Genomic DNA, 12983 nt, shown 5'->3' on the forward strand with positions numbered 1-12983 from the left:
TTCCTCGTACTGTCCGTCTCCTCTGGGCACAGTTCTCTAACTGAGGTCTGGAGGAGGGGCATAGAGGGAGGAGCCAGTGCACACCCATCTAAAGTCTTTAGAGTGCCCATGTCTCCTGCGGAGCCCGTCTATACCCCATGGTCCTTACGGAGTCCCCAGCATCCTCTACGGACTAGGAGAAAAAGATTTACCGGAAGATTTAAAATCTTATTTTTTTTGGCTGTAATGTCATGCATACAAATATAATCTAAGTGCCTTTTACATTCCATATAACTAGAACTAAAATTAATAAGAGGGTGAATGCTAGGAGCAACCAATATTAGAAAATAAGGGATTATTGCTGGATTTTCCAAATTTACACCTCAAGCCACCCTAACAGTATAGGGTTTAAGGGATATCCATGCTTATGCACAGATAGTGTATACTTGAGCAGAATGAGTTACTAGTTAAGTCACCTGTGCTAAAGCATAGGTTGCCTTAACATCTGGTGTTCCTTGAGGACTGAGCTTGGGAACAACTATGTTAATATGTAACTGTAACTAATACTCCTTTTCCACCTTTGAAAAATACCTAGTTATTGCTGTGATAACCCAGGTTGCGGCTCAGTGGAAAAGGGTTAACCTGGGTCCTGTGATCCGGGACTACAACCTGAGTACCTTACAGGTATGGACCCAGGAAGGGGATACGGGCATTAGGTCGACCACACTTAGGTCAACCACTATTGGTCGACATGCATTAGGTCGACATGGTCACTAGGTTGACATGAACAATTCGACACGAACAAGGTCGACATGAGTTGTTGTTGTTTTTATTCATTTTTTGGACTTTTTCATACTTTACGATCCACGTGGACTATTATTGGGAATAGAAACCTGTGCCGAGTGCAGCGATAGCGGAGCGAGGCACCTTGCCCGAAGCCGCGAGCCATGCGAGGGGACACGGTGCACTAATTGGGGTTCCCTGTCACTTTCTGAAGAAAACAATACAAAAAAAAAAAAACTCATGTTGACCTTTTTCCATGTCGACCTTGTTCATGTCAACATAATGACCATGTCGACCTAATGCATGTCGACCAATAATGGTCAACCTAATGACTGTGGACCTACGTGTGGTCGACCTAATGACCCATACCCCCTGGAAGGACCCCGGTTAAGGGGCAGTGTAAACTAGTAACCCGGGTCATCCAACCCGGTTCTTATTGACAGCATGGGGAGATCCACATAATGGTGTGTACACACGGTGAGATATTTTCCTATGATTTTGACTATATAGTCAAATTCGTAAGAAAAATTAGTGCAGATCGCAAGGTGAAAGTCACCTTGCGATCCCGATGCGCGGTCCCACACGGTCGGCATTGCAAGCCTAGATAGACTGTGCAGGCAAGTCAATTTTTACTCGTAGAAAAGATAGTCAAAATTGACACTTAGCCAGAATCACACAGTCAGTATCGCAAGCACACTCATTATGTTCTTGTGATAGTGACTTAGTACCTATCGCACAGTGAGAATCAGGGTTAGCCCGAAATCTCACCATGTGTACACACCTTAACTGCACAAAAGATGCTGTGCTGAACTTCCTGCTGCACTGACATTGACCTGGGGGTGAGGCTAGTGACATCAGGGGGCGGAACAGGAATCTTTGCTGTTGCATAGAGGACTTCTGGGGCTACTGTACCCGCATGCACAGTGTAAATGGCTCAACACGGGAATATCTCGGGTCAGAGTAGCGGTGTGGACGGGGGTATTCTTGGTCTAACCCAGTTTAGAACCGTGTTCCAAATCCTAGGTCAGACCTGTGATTTAGACGTAAAAGGCGTATCAGTCTATTTTAGAACAAATGGGGGTAGAAAAAACTCTTAAACCCTTATACTAAAAACCCCATGGCCAATTACTGGATCCCTGATTTTGTAGGAGAAAACCGGGTCTGGGTAGATAATGATAATTGGAAACTGTCTGATGCTGTAAGACTAAAATGTCATTCCCAACATTGTGAAGTGAACTGTAAGGAAGTGCATGGAACATATTACTGGGAGTTTATTGGCATATAAATCTACTTACGGCCACGATGTATAATACTTACTCTGTAGTGTTGGAATTTATGTTGCAGTTATAAGATCGTTAGCCAGATTGTGTTGAAGATATAAAACAGAAAGTATTTTTTCAGAAACACTTTGATAACCACATGCCCTACATGGTGGCATAAAATGGTGCAGATTTCTTAACTGGTTAGATCTGTATACAAGTGTCTGGGGCAGTTAAGCACCAGAAAAGTGTTTTTCCCTTTCGGTACTACACTATATAAATTATTCCAAACAGATGCTGGCACAGATTGTTTCCAGGATCTACATACCCCTTAAATGTAGAAATGTTTTCACCATGTTGCGAGATAACTCAGTCATTTCATAAATGTAAAATTACAGGTATTCCCTGTTACATGCAATAGTAAAGTTTTATTAGTGAAGTATTTTGAATTGATGTTGTATGAGGCTTCGGTGAAAACCACCATGAAAAAAAAACATTTCTTCTTGTTAAAAAAGTTACATGGTGAAATAGTACTGACGTATGCATATGAGCAGGTGTGCATAGGATCATCTCACACTGCACTAGCGGCACATCTGGCATCTTGGACTTCTTAGGTATCATGCGCAGTGCAAAGCAAATTGGCCTTAATTGTTACTACATTGCATGCGTATATATGCATGTATGCAGAGTTGTATACATTTCCTCCCCTTATATACACACTTAACTTCCTACTCAACATCAGGGTGCCTTGGCACTAGCCTCTACCTGGTGCAAATGGCGCATCTGGAAACAATTGTATCTAGGTTTACATCAAAGTTTGGATAGCTGAGGTGGGTGTGTTAGACGTTAACGGCGGTCAGGATGCTGGCTGCCGGATAACTAACCCATGGCATCCCGATGGAGAGAATCTCCACAGGCGGTAGGTAAGTATACTTACCTTCCCCGAATAGCCGCTAACCTTCCCTTACTGCAGCCTAACCCCAACCCTCCCCGTTGGTGCCTAAACCTAACCCCACTCCCCGCAGCCTAAACCTAACCCCCTTCCCGCAGTGATTGCCTCTAAAGATTGTACAGCAAAATATTAAGTTAAGAGTCCCATCATTTCTCTTACGTCCTAGAGGATGCTGGGGTTCACATTAGTACCATGGGTATAGATGGGTCCCTTGGGAGCCATGGGCACTTTAAGAGTTTAATAGTGTGGGCTGGCTCCTCCCTCTATGCCCCTCCTACCAGACTCAGTTTAGAAAATCTGCCCGGAGGAGCCGGTCACAGCTAGGGGAGCTCCTAGGGGCTTTTCTAGTTTTATTATTTTTTAAGAGCTGTTAGGTACAGGGAGGCTGCTGGCAACAGCCTCCCTGCTTCGTGGGACTTAGGGGGGAATGGCTCCCATCTCCGCTGACAGGACACTGAGCTCCTGAGGGTGTTGATCGCAAGCCCCCGAGGCGACTGCTCGCTCCCGCAGCACTGCCGCCACCCCCTAACAGAGCCAGAAGATGCGGTGGTGAGTATGACGCCGGCGCCCCGGTAAGTGGGGCGCCGGTGGGAATGGCGGCACAAGGGTGGAGCTCCGGAGGGCTCAGAGGTACAGTTGTGCGGCGCTGTGAGGGGCACCCTGGGCCAGCGCAATACCCTAACACTGGTCATCTGAGCTAACGGGCTAATCCCACTGTTAGCAACAAGCACACCCCAGGCTAGTATAAAATAATAAATGCGGGAAGACGCGCCATTACAGGGGGCGGGGCTTCTCCTCAGAGCGGATCCAGCACTCACCAGCGGCATTTTCTCCCTGAAGATCACACTACAGAGATGCTGACAGGGAGCGCTGCCCTCCACTACACTCCAGTTATCCTCTGCAGTACCAGGGTGTTATAGAAGGGGAGGTGGTGGTGGGGGGGTGGAGAGTGTAATTCACTGTTTAATCTATTAGGGTTACTCAGTCAGCGCCAGGCATTTATCATAATAACTGCCTACTGGGGCGCTGTGTGTGCTGGCTCCTTATACTCTGTGTCTCTCTGAAGGTACTTTGGTGGAAACTGTGTCTGACATTTTCCTGTGTGTATGTTATATATCTCACATTACCATGTCTAGGGACTCTGTATCTTCTGCTGCAGAGTGTGTGTCCTCTCCAGAGGAATCTATTCCATGTACTCAGGAATGCAATATACAGTCTCAGCCTTCTGAATCCGAACCTCCATGGGTGGTTTCTATTAAGGGAATGATATCCCAGATTTCATCTAGGATAGCTTATAATGAGACTGAAACACAGGTTTTGAAAAGATCTGTAGAGGTTTTGTCGTATTCTGCTCCCGCTACCTCATCCAAGACCCCTGATATATATCCTAAAAAGCGTGCTCTTGCCCAATTAATGCAAGTCGACACGGATACCGAAGACGGTGAGGGGGATATACTGGGGGGTGAGGCATCCCTTGCTAAGGGGGTGCAAATCATGATTGAGGCTATTAGGGACATTTTACACATTACTGATAAGATACCTGAGCAAGTAGAGGAGGCTTACTTTACTGACAATAAGAAATCCTCCCTTACATTCCCTGCGTCTAAGGAACTAAACGCATTGTTTGAAAAATCCTGGGAAAACCCAGGGGGAAAATTCCAGATCCCTAAAAGGGTTCTCATTGCTTTTCCTTTCCCTGAGGAGTATAGGAAAAAGTGGGAAAACTCGTCGATAGTAGACGCTTCTGTTTCTAGGTTGTCTAAGAAAGTGGTTTTGCCTGTCCCTGGGTCCACCGCTTTAAAAGAGCCGGCCGACCGCAAGATTGAGATACAATATTGATACATTCAAATCTTTATACACAGTAAATGGCGTAGCTTTAAGACCCACTATTGCTTGTGCATGTATTTCTAAAGCCATAGTAAAGTGGTGATAATGTCGATATTATCTTAAACCATAAAGCTATACCTTTAAACACACCTTTACCATGGAGCTGCTGCGGTCGCTAGCTCACGCTACGTACTTCGTACGCTATTTGCGCACAGAGTCCCGTACCGTGTACGCACTCAGCGTACAAACGTCGCACTGTGGGTACAAAGCACACACAGCGTGCGCACACACAATTAATACACCTTAAAACCTTGTTAATGACACAATGTAACGATATGCTTATACTTTAAACCTTAGCAGCAAAGTACTGCAACGATGTAATACCTTTAAACCTTAAGTAGCGCTGGCGGTATAAAGTACCCACAGTGCGTACACCTTATCAATACCAATACACCTTATACAGATTAATCTACTTTAAAACCCATGCAGGAAAGTGAAAACACAACACTGATTTGTAGTTGCAACCACAGGGTTCTAAGGCCTCAGTGGATTGATTCCAAAAAGGTAAACAATACAATTTATACACTACAGGCTAACAAGAAATTCTAAACAGAATAATGGCTACAGAGAATGTATGTACGTGAGAATATTCGCAAGCGCAACCCAGATCCGGTCCTCCGCCATCTGATAGATAGCGTTGTGAGCCTTCTTTCTGACTAAGCCTGCTGTAGGCTCTCTTTATTCACTTCATCCAAAACATAACACAATGGATACTGTAATCTCTTTGTCCATTGGACACAGGGATGGTCATTTACATTACAGGAGAGGTCATAGGTGGATTTGAATAGGTGGGCTATGTCCCTCCCCAACTGCCCCTGTAGGTGGTCTCCTCTGGACTCCCCCCGCATACACAATACACAGTAAACACAGCCAATGTTCATATTCTACTTTTGCACATAACTATACGCAGGAACAAGCGATCTTTCTCTAACCAACACCAGAATGTTTCCCTTAAAATACCCTACAGCTGGATACCAAACACCACCTTGTAACCTTGTTCTGCCCCCTCCTATCCTGTAAAGGTGAATCCCTTTGTTCTGTTATCATTTTAAACAGCTATTTCTTTCTGATGTGGTGCAGGGGGCTATGTGTACAATGTGCACTATTTGGGTTAAATATGTAATGTTCTAATAACCCTCTACGCGCTCACAAACTCTGCCGTAAATACCCATATCACGTGCATGATCACCGGAGAGATCCTACGCAAATTGTGGATATGTGCACTCACGGATGGGGCATGCATTACAATATTTTTCGACTTTGACGGTCCACCCTTTGGCAGTCAACAATAACTGCCACTATCTAAACATTAAACAGAAAAATATACAATACATTATCTACAGATTGGATGGTAGGAGGAGAGGTGTAGGTGGGAAATGTATGACCTAGTGAAAAAGTAAAAGCATGTATGTATGTATGAAATCCATGTCTGAGGGGCATGTATCATCGTGCCGTATATGTTCTAAATAAGCTTCGAGGTATTGCGAAGTATACATTAAATCCTTCTCATCCCGTATTAAGGGTCTGTAATTGGGCCAACAAACACTACCGAGCTCTTTTCGGCTTCTTGTTCCAACAAATGGGGTGCACATTTAGTTGATGATACATGGAGGGGGGAATACATGTGAATGCTAATATGTGTATATGACACTTTAAGAATTGACACTGCGGTGTGTGCAGTGGTCAGCATCATGACACTTTACTAAATCCCCTGAAGAAGATAGCCGAAACAGCTGTCGGGATGTTAAGTATTTATTGGTTTTCATATGCTGCTATCATGTGTGCTACATGCTTGCTGTTTTTTTAAACATCACTGTTTATTTCATCATCAGTAAAAAGCATCTTTTTTGCATCTAAAGCAGTGTGCTGGTCTTTCTGAGTCTGATCCCTCTGGTGGTTATTCTTGGAAATTTTGCTGTATATATATATATATATCTATCTATCACCTGTCGACTATGTGTGTCACTACCTGAAGGTTGTAGAGATGAAGATAAAACACGTATCACAAAATACATTCACATATCATTTGTGCAATCGTTCTTGGGTGTTGGTTGAAGTCTTGTCCGTGTGGGTGTATCTTTGCTGTGAGTGTCCATTAAAAGTCTTTAGAGTGTCCATAAATGTCTTTAGAGTGTCCATCAAACTCTTTAGAGTGTCCATCAAAGTCTTTATAATGTCCATCAAAGTCTATAGAATGTCCATCAAAGTCTTCTTCCGAGTGGATGTATTTTTGCTTGGGAGAAAAACAAAGGAGAAACGGGTGAAAGAAACGGACCGTGTAATGACGTCTTATCACAACATTGTCTCAATTGATGGGTCATAAATTAAATCAGTTTGTGTAACAATGCCCCCGCTCCTCAAACTCATCACTTTGGTACTGTGCTTGCACTGCATTAAAATCCGAACACATCTAAATATCATACCAATCATTACGACGACTCCCAGGATACAAAGGAGAAACTTTCCTACACTCACGATAACATTTTGAGCCCATTCTCCTAAACCAGAGAACCAATTGCGTGGGTTCAACCATGAGACCCAGCCGGTCAGTTCATTACTCACAGCAGTAAGGGTAAGGTTGTGTCTCCTTCGGAACTCCCATTTCAATTGCAAGATATCGTCCATCTTTTGATCTATGACCTCGGTTGGGTCATCAGTGCTGTTTGTAATGTACGTGCAGCACTTTACACCATACTGAGTTGCTAGGGTGACACAGTACCCGCCTGTCACCGCTGTGATGTAATTGAGAACCATCCTGTGCTGGATCAGTTCCGTTTTGTAAGCTTGCAATTCCCTCCCAGTATACCTGAAGGTGTCATCATACATCTCGGTGATATTATCTATCAGGTTCGCTAGCGCATGAATATACCTAAAATTTATAATTCCTCTGGCGGTACGTGTGATATCTAAAGCGAGTAGGAAATGAATCCCGGTGGATTCGTGGATCAAATCAGAGGCTGCGTGCTCTGTCCTATCTATAAGGTGTCTCTTAACGATGTGTTCATAATGAGTATGAGTGTAAGGAGCTTGAGCATTGCGGTGAACGTCTTTCATCTTGTTATGGGTTATGGTCATTACTTCTGGCAACACTCTTCCAATGTAACACAATCCCTCTGAGTTTGGGGCAAGCCACTTATACGCCTTCCTCCCGCATATGAAATATGCATCATCGGGGAGAACATATGGGACAGAATATGACATTACCATATTGCAAACCTTCCAAGTGAAAAATCCTATCCCTAACTCTCTCATCTGTTCAGTACACGTATCAGGCTGTATGATATGCGCACAGTACCCTGGAGATACTTCTCCAACCAGCATGGTCCTACTTCCTAGCGTATACCTGTACCGGAAATACCTCCCACCGTCGGCTATTTGGCTTATAAGTTCAGGGTCTACGGGCATTCTGTCGGCTCTGTGTGAAAATGCCATGGTTTGGTTATTCCATGTCACTTCCCAATTTCCCGGCTTTCGGGGATTGGAAATGTTGAAACATACTAAGGACCTATCCACATGATATTGGTGGAGCTTTAAACTAGGAGGCCTAGAAATATTAAATTTCTTGTCCACCGGTCTCCCACCCCTTAATTCAAGTACCTCATCTATTGTTAAAGGGTACGGTACTAGTCCTGACTTGCTCTGACCTTGAGGTACTTGTGAGCACACCCAGCATTCTGTTTGGTTTAAAACCTTACCCACTAATGAGTGATAGTCACTCAATGGATGACGGTCCATGTTGATATTAAAGCTGGACTGACATCTCTGGATGCACCCGTCCTCAACTATGTTTTCACAGTTTCTACAAATACAATTTTCCTCATCCAATAACCCTTCACAGTGCCTCCTAGTTTCTTGACTACTAGATCGTTTTCTGATACTCGCCTTTGCTCGATGGATGTGTTGATCTTGGAATTCTACAAATCTGTCCTTGTCATCAGAACCCATTCCAGATCCTTTCTCGACCTCTCTGGTACTCTCACTGAAATAGACTGCTCTGGTCAACAACAGGGTCAACAGGAAAACCCGGAATGCAGTCTCTTGGGGTAAGTCCATCTTGCTAAGGGGAGAGAGAAGGAGCAAGAAAGGGGGGGAAAGGAGGGTAATGGAGAAAATAATAAAAAGGAAAAAGAAAAACTGGTACGACAACCGCCTCTTGTCTTGTTGTTCTCCGTGCTCAGATACCGTCTCAACAGTGCTGCCTCTCAACCTTCCTGGAACAGACGCTCCAGTGATACGATGTTCTCTCCGAGTCAGCGACCTTTCTGTAGGGAACATAAATCTTGCATTACCATGTGTTTAACTGTTGTGTGAAATAAACCATCCGTAGAAAATGAAAAAAGAGAGAGAGAATAATAAAAAGAAAATTTGTCAGATTTGCGTTCACCATCAGGCTGTCACACCATCATGTCTATCGGTATCTCTGCACAGTCTCCTTTCACCAGTATTTCCACTCTCCACCCTCTGTGCATGGCCAGGCACAACGATGCTGGTGTGATATACTGGGGTTGGGCAGACCTCTGAAAAGACCGAGTAGATATGTGACGTTTGAGCTGTAAGTCTGTCGGTGAAAAAGGGATGAAAAAGGAAACTTTAAAGATAAATCACAGAGTTTACCTGGCCGCCCCTGTATCTACAAGATATGATCTACCAACTACATCAACTGTGACCTCAGGTTTACTACCTAGGCTAGCAATCAATTTCACTGGCTGCGGACTACAGGTGTGGCCCAAAATGTTTCCTATATGATCCCTGATCCCAATTACGTGTATCATAACTTTGCTCGTGTTCTTGTCTAGGGGGTCTGAATTTATGTGTGCTGTTACAGTTGCTGGCATAATGCCCTTCCCTTTTACACAGATAACAAACTCTTGGCTTCCTCCAGGGGCCTGGGGTTTTGGTCGAGTTGATCCAGTGCTTGGATGCTCATCACCATCAACCGCTCTCCCTGTGCTTCCCTGGTTCTTTGGATATTACGGTCATGCTCGATAGCGGACTCTCTTAATGCAGCCACCGAAATATCTCTCCAGTTAGGTGGAGAGGTTTGTACCCTGGTTCTTAGTGTGTCTTTTAACCCGTCCATTAATACGGACACAGCTACCTCTCTATGATGTACATTTTCCTCAATGTCTTCGATCCCAGTGTATCTAGACATTTCCTGCAATGCTCGATGGAAATATTCAGAAGCAGTTTCACCTTCTTTTTGTCTAATGGAGATTTTATTCCACTTGACAACAATTGAGAAATATACTCCTAATTGCAGGTTGATTTGTCGTACATTCTCCTGATTGTATTCATCAGTGAGAGGTACCTCTGCATCTAATTTACAGTCAGCAATGAATTTCACGGGGTCAATATTAGAGGGCAAACATGCCCCTAGCACTGTCCGCCAATCTTTGTTATTGGGTTCGGTGGCGTTACCTAGTTCTCTAATAAACTTCTGACATGCGGCTAGATCTTTCCTGGGATTGGGAAATTCAGACATAATTGTCCTCAATTCTGTCCGGGACCAGGGGCAATGCATAGCAATGTTCCTGACGGGAGTGATTCCCAGAGCGTCAGTCTTCCCATTGGGGACTGCGATCACCCTGACAGGATTCAGTTCAATTACACCATTTTGTGTTGACTCTACAGTCTGAGGTGCTATTATCTCTGCATAATGTACAGTACCATACTTACCTGTGGACACGACCTCACCTATCCCTCCGCCAGGGGGCTTTACTACTGCTCTTACCGGTTGGGCCGTGCCCACCTGGGTGTTCTGTATAGTGGCTGCTAGGGAAAGTGCCGATATCGTGCTGGGTTCATCTTCTTGCTTGTAATCCTGAGGGAAGTTTAAAATGGGGTACAACTTGCACGGGTTAGAATTAATACATTTACCAGTTTTACTCTTATCGTCATTAATACATTTATCAACTTTACTCTTATCATATATCAGTATGCCATTCTCTGTAGCCATTTTCTCTCCTGTAATGTACGGTGGTGGTGCAGTTGCTATCAGTTTCCTGCTAGGGTTGGAACCAGCTGTGTAAGCTAGTTCCCTCTGCATATCACTCTCTCGTTGCCATAAATGTAAACAGTTTGTGTGTCTGATCCTCTGTTTGGGATTTTATCAGACAGATCCTAAGCCTTAGATTATGCAATACCTCTGAGTCAAAACTACCTATCCCAGGAAATGGTGCTTTATCCCCCCAGTCATTCGTGTCCATTCATCACAAAAGGTCTCAGTGTGGGGACCATACTTCCCCCACATTACTAACCGAGCTGACCCCCTGGGTCTGAAATCTGCAGTCTGAACCCTGACTGCTGAACGTCCCTGTGTTGTGCACTTGGCTTCCATTGTGGACCTTTTTAACACGGGAAAGCTTCCTAAAATGCACCAAACACAGTAGTCTACCGGTGGAAGTCCTCAAAGTTCTTCCACTAACTTCTTCTGCTCCGAGTACCACGAATCCGCCTTCTTTAGCAGACACGTGTAGCCGTTGCAGGCCCTACCTCTAGAGATTTTCCTGAGAGACCAGCGAAAACTCCCTAAACCTTTACTTTACACAAATCACGCTTGCATGTGCTTCCTATAACGCGTATGATGACGAGATTTACGCACAAATATGCAAAACTTCGTATCACGTTGCGTCACGTGTTGCCCATACAACCGTGCGGTCCAATCGTACCGCTTATAGACACTTGCTATCTAGAAGTGGTAGGATCACTGGAGTCTCCACACTGTGCTCCAAAACAGCCGGAGCGTAATACCACGAAAACTTTATCACACTCTGTTGCACGTATTCACCTAGACCGTGCTCACCACGTTTTGACCTAGACTGTGCTTCACCAAGTTTCACCAAGCTTCACCAAAATCACCAAGTTCACCAAGCGGGATTTAATATATTCACACCCTATTCAACCCACACTAACATTCTATAGTTTTCTGATCAGAAAAATCCTTTCCTGTTAACTGATAGCTTTCCCCAGAGGTAATACAGAAAAAAAAGTTTTTTTAAACTAAATATTGGAAACTGAACAAATTTGTGGTATTATCGCGTGGCTACCGTCTCGCGCCTAAACTAAAACAATGCTATTGTGTGATTTGTATTTTAGCGGTCGTACTGTTACGCATGTTGCGTAAACACGCCACGTGCGTAGGCCTTTGCGTTGCGTACGCAGTCCCGCACGCTGTCCGAGACACGTGTACAAAGGCCGTACATCCGCAGTACTACAAATCCCACACTTCTATAAATGTAAGCGATATTTAACTATAATCGCTTACTTAACACTACACACAGTTTCTACTGTATAAAGCTTTACTAGGCCAGGCGGCGTGTGCGTCTTACACTTATTTCCTTAACTATTAACTCTATATTTTAACTAAATAGCAACAAATTTTCTCAGTACAGGTCAAAATGAATCTAGTAATCCTTAATAATTCAAATCGTATGATTCAGATTGGATAGCTATCTTGCAGAACATACATTGATATAAACACACACATAATTATAATATTATATATATGTACCATTCACTGGTCTCCTGAGACTCATTTACTCATTAAGTGCTTCTAATTTGCATATGAATGCTGTGTGCTTTTGACTGCCTGTAAAGGTGTTTTTTTTTCCACTGCTAGGAAAAAGCAGTTACACAGGTTAATTTGCATTTAAATGGCTAACTTATAGCAAGCAGAGTTAACTGAATCCTAGAGGTAAAGAAAAAAAAACTTTGTTTATATCTGTGTGTCGTTCTTACATCAAGTATTCATCTTATTATTAACTTTCATTAAGCCCCATCTGAAACTATTTGTAATTGACTATGGCATGGGTTAAATAAATGCATTGGTAACTCATAAATGGTGATTTCTTTTTGACCAGGGAGGGCTGATTATTCTTGGCAGTGAAAATCAGCCATTTAGAAAAATGACCTTCCCAACATGGCCGCTGCTCCTCCCCCTTCCACATCCATGAGGGTTACACAAAATGGTGGACAGGCCATGTGGTTAGTCCAAAATGGAGGACAAACCATGCGGCTTCCTTTGTCACAAAGAAATCACACACCATGCAAGCCCCTGAAGTTATTTTAGGCCTGAGTAAAAAAAAAACACTATATCAAGGCTTTTGCAGCAACTTTTAAATGTA

General features: G+C 43.7%; 1 protein-coding gene across 1 annotated transcript in view; it reads left to right on the top strand.

Annotated features, from left to right (window-relative positions):
• Nucleotides 1-12983, top strand: part of DMRT1 (doublesex and mab-3 related transcription factor 1) — a 282371-nt gene that overhangs the window by 224443 nt on the left and 44945 nt on the right. The window lies entirely within an intron of this gene.

Source organism: Pseudophryne corroboree, chromosome 1 (assembly GCF_028390025.1).
Source record: "Pseudophryne corroboree isolate aPseCor3 chromosome 1, aPseCor3.hap2, whole genome shotgun sequence".
Taxonomy (NCBI): domain Eukaryota; kingdom Metazoa; phylum Chordata; class Amphibia; order Anura; family Myobatrachidae; genus Pseudophryne; species Pseudophryne corroboree.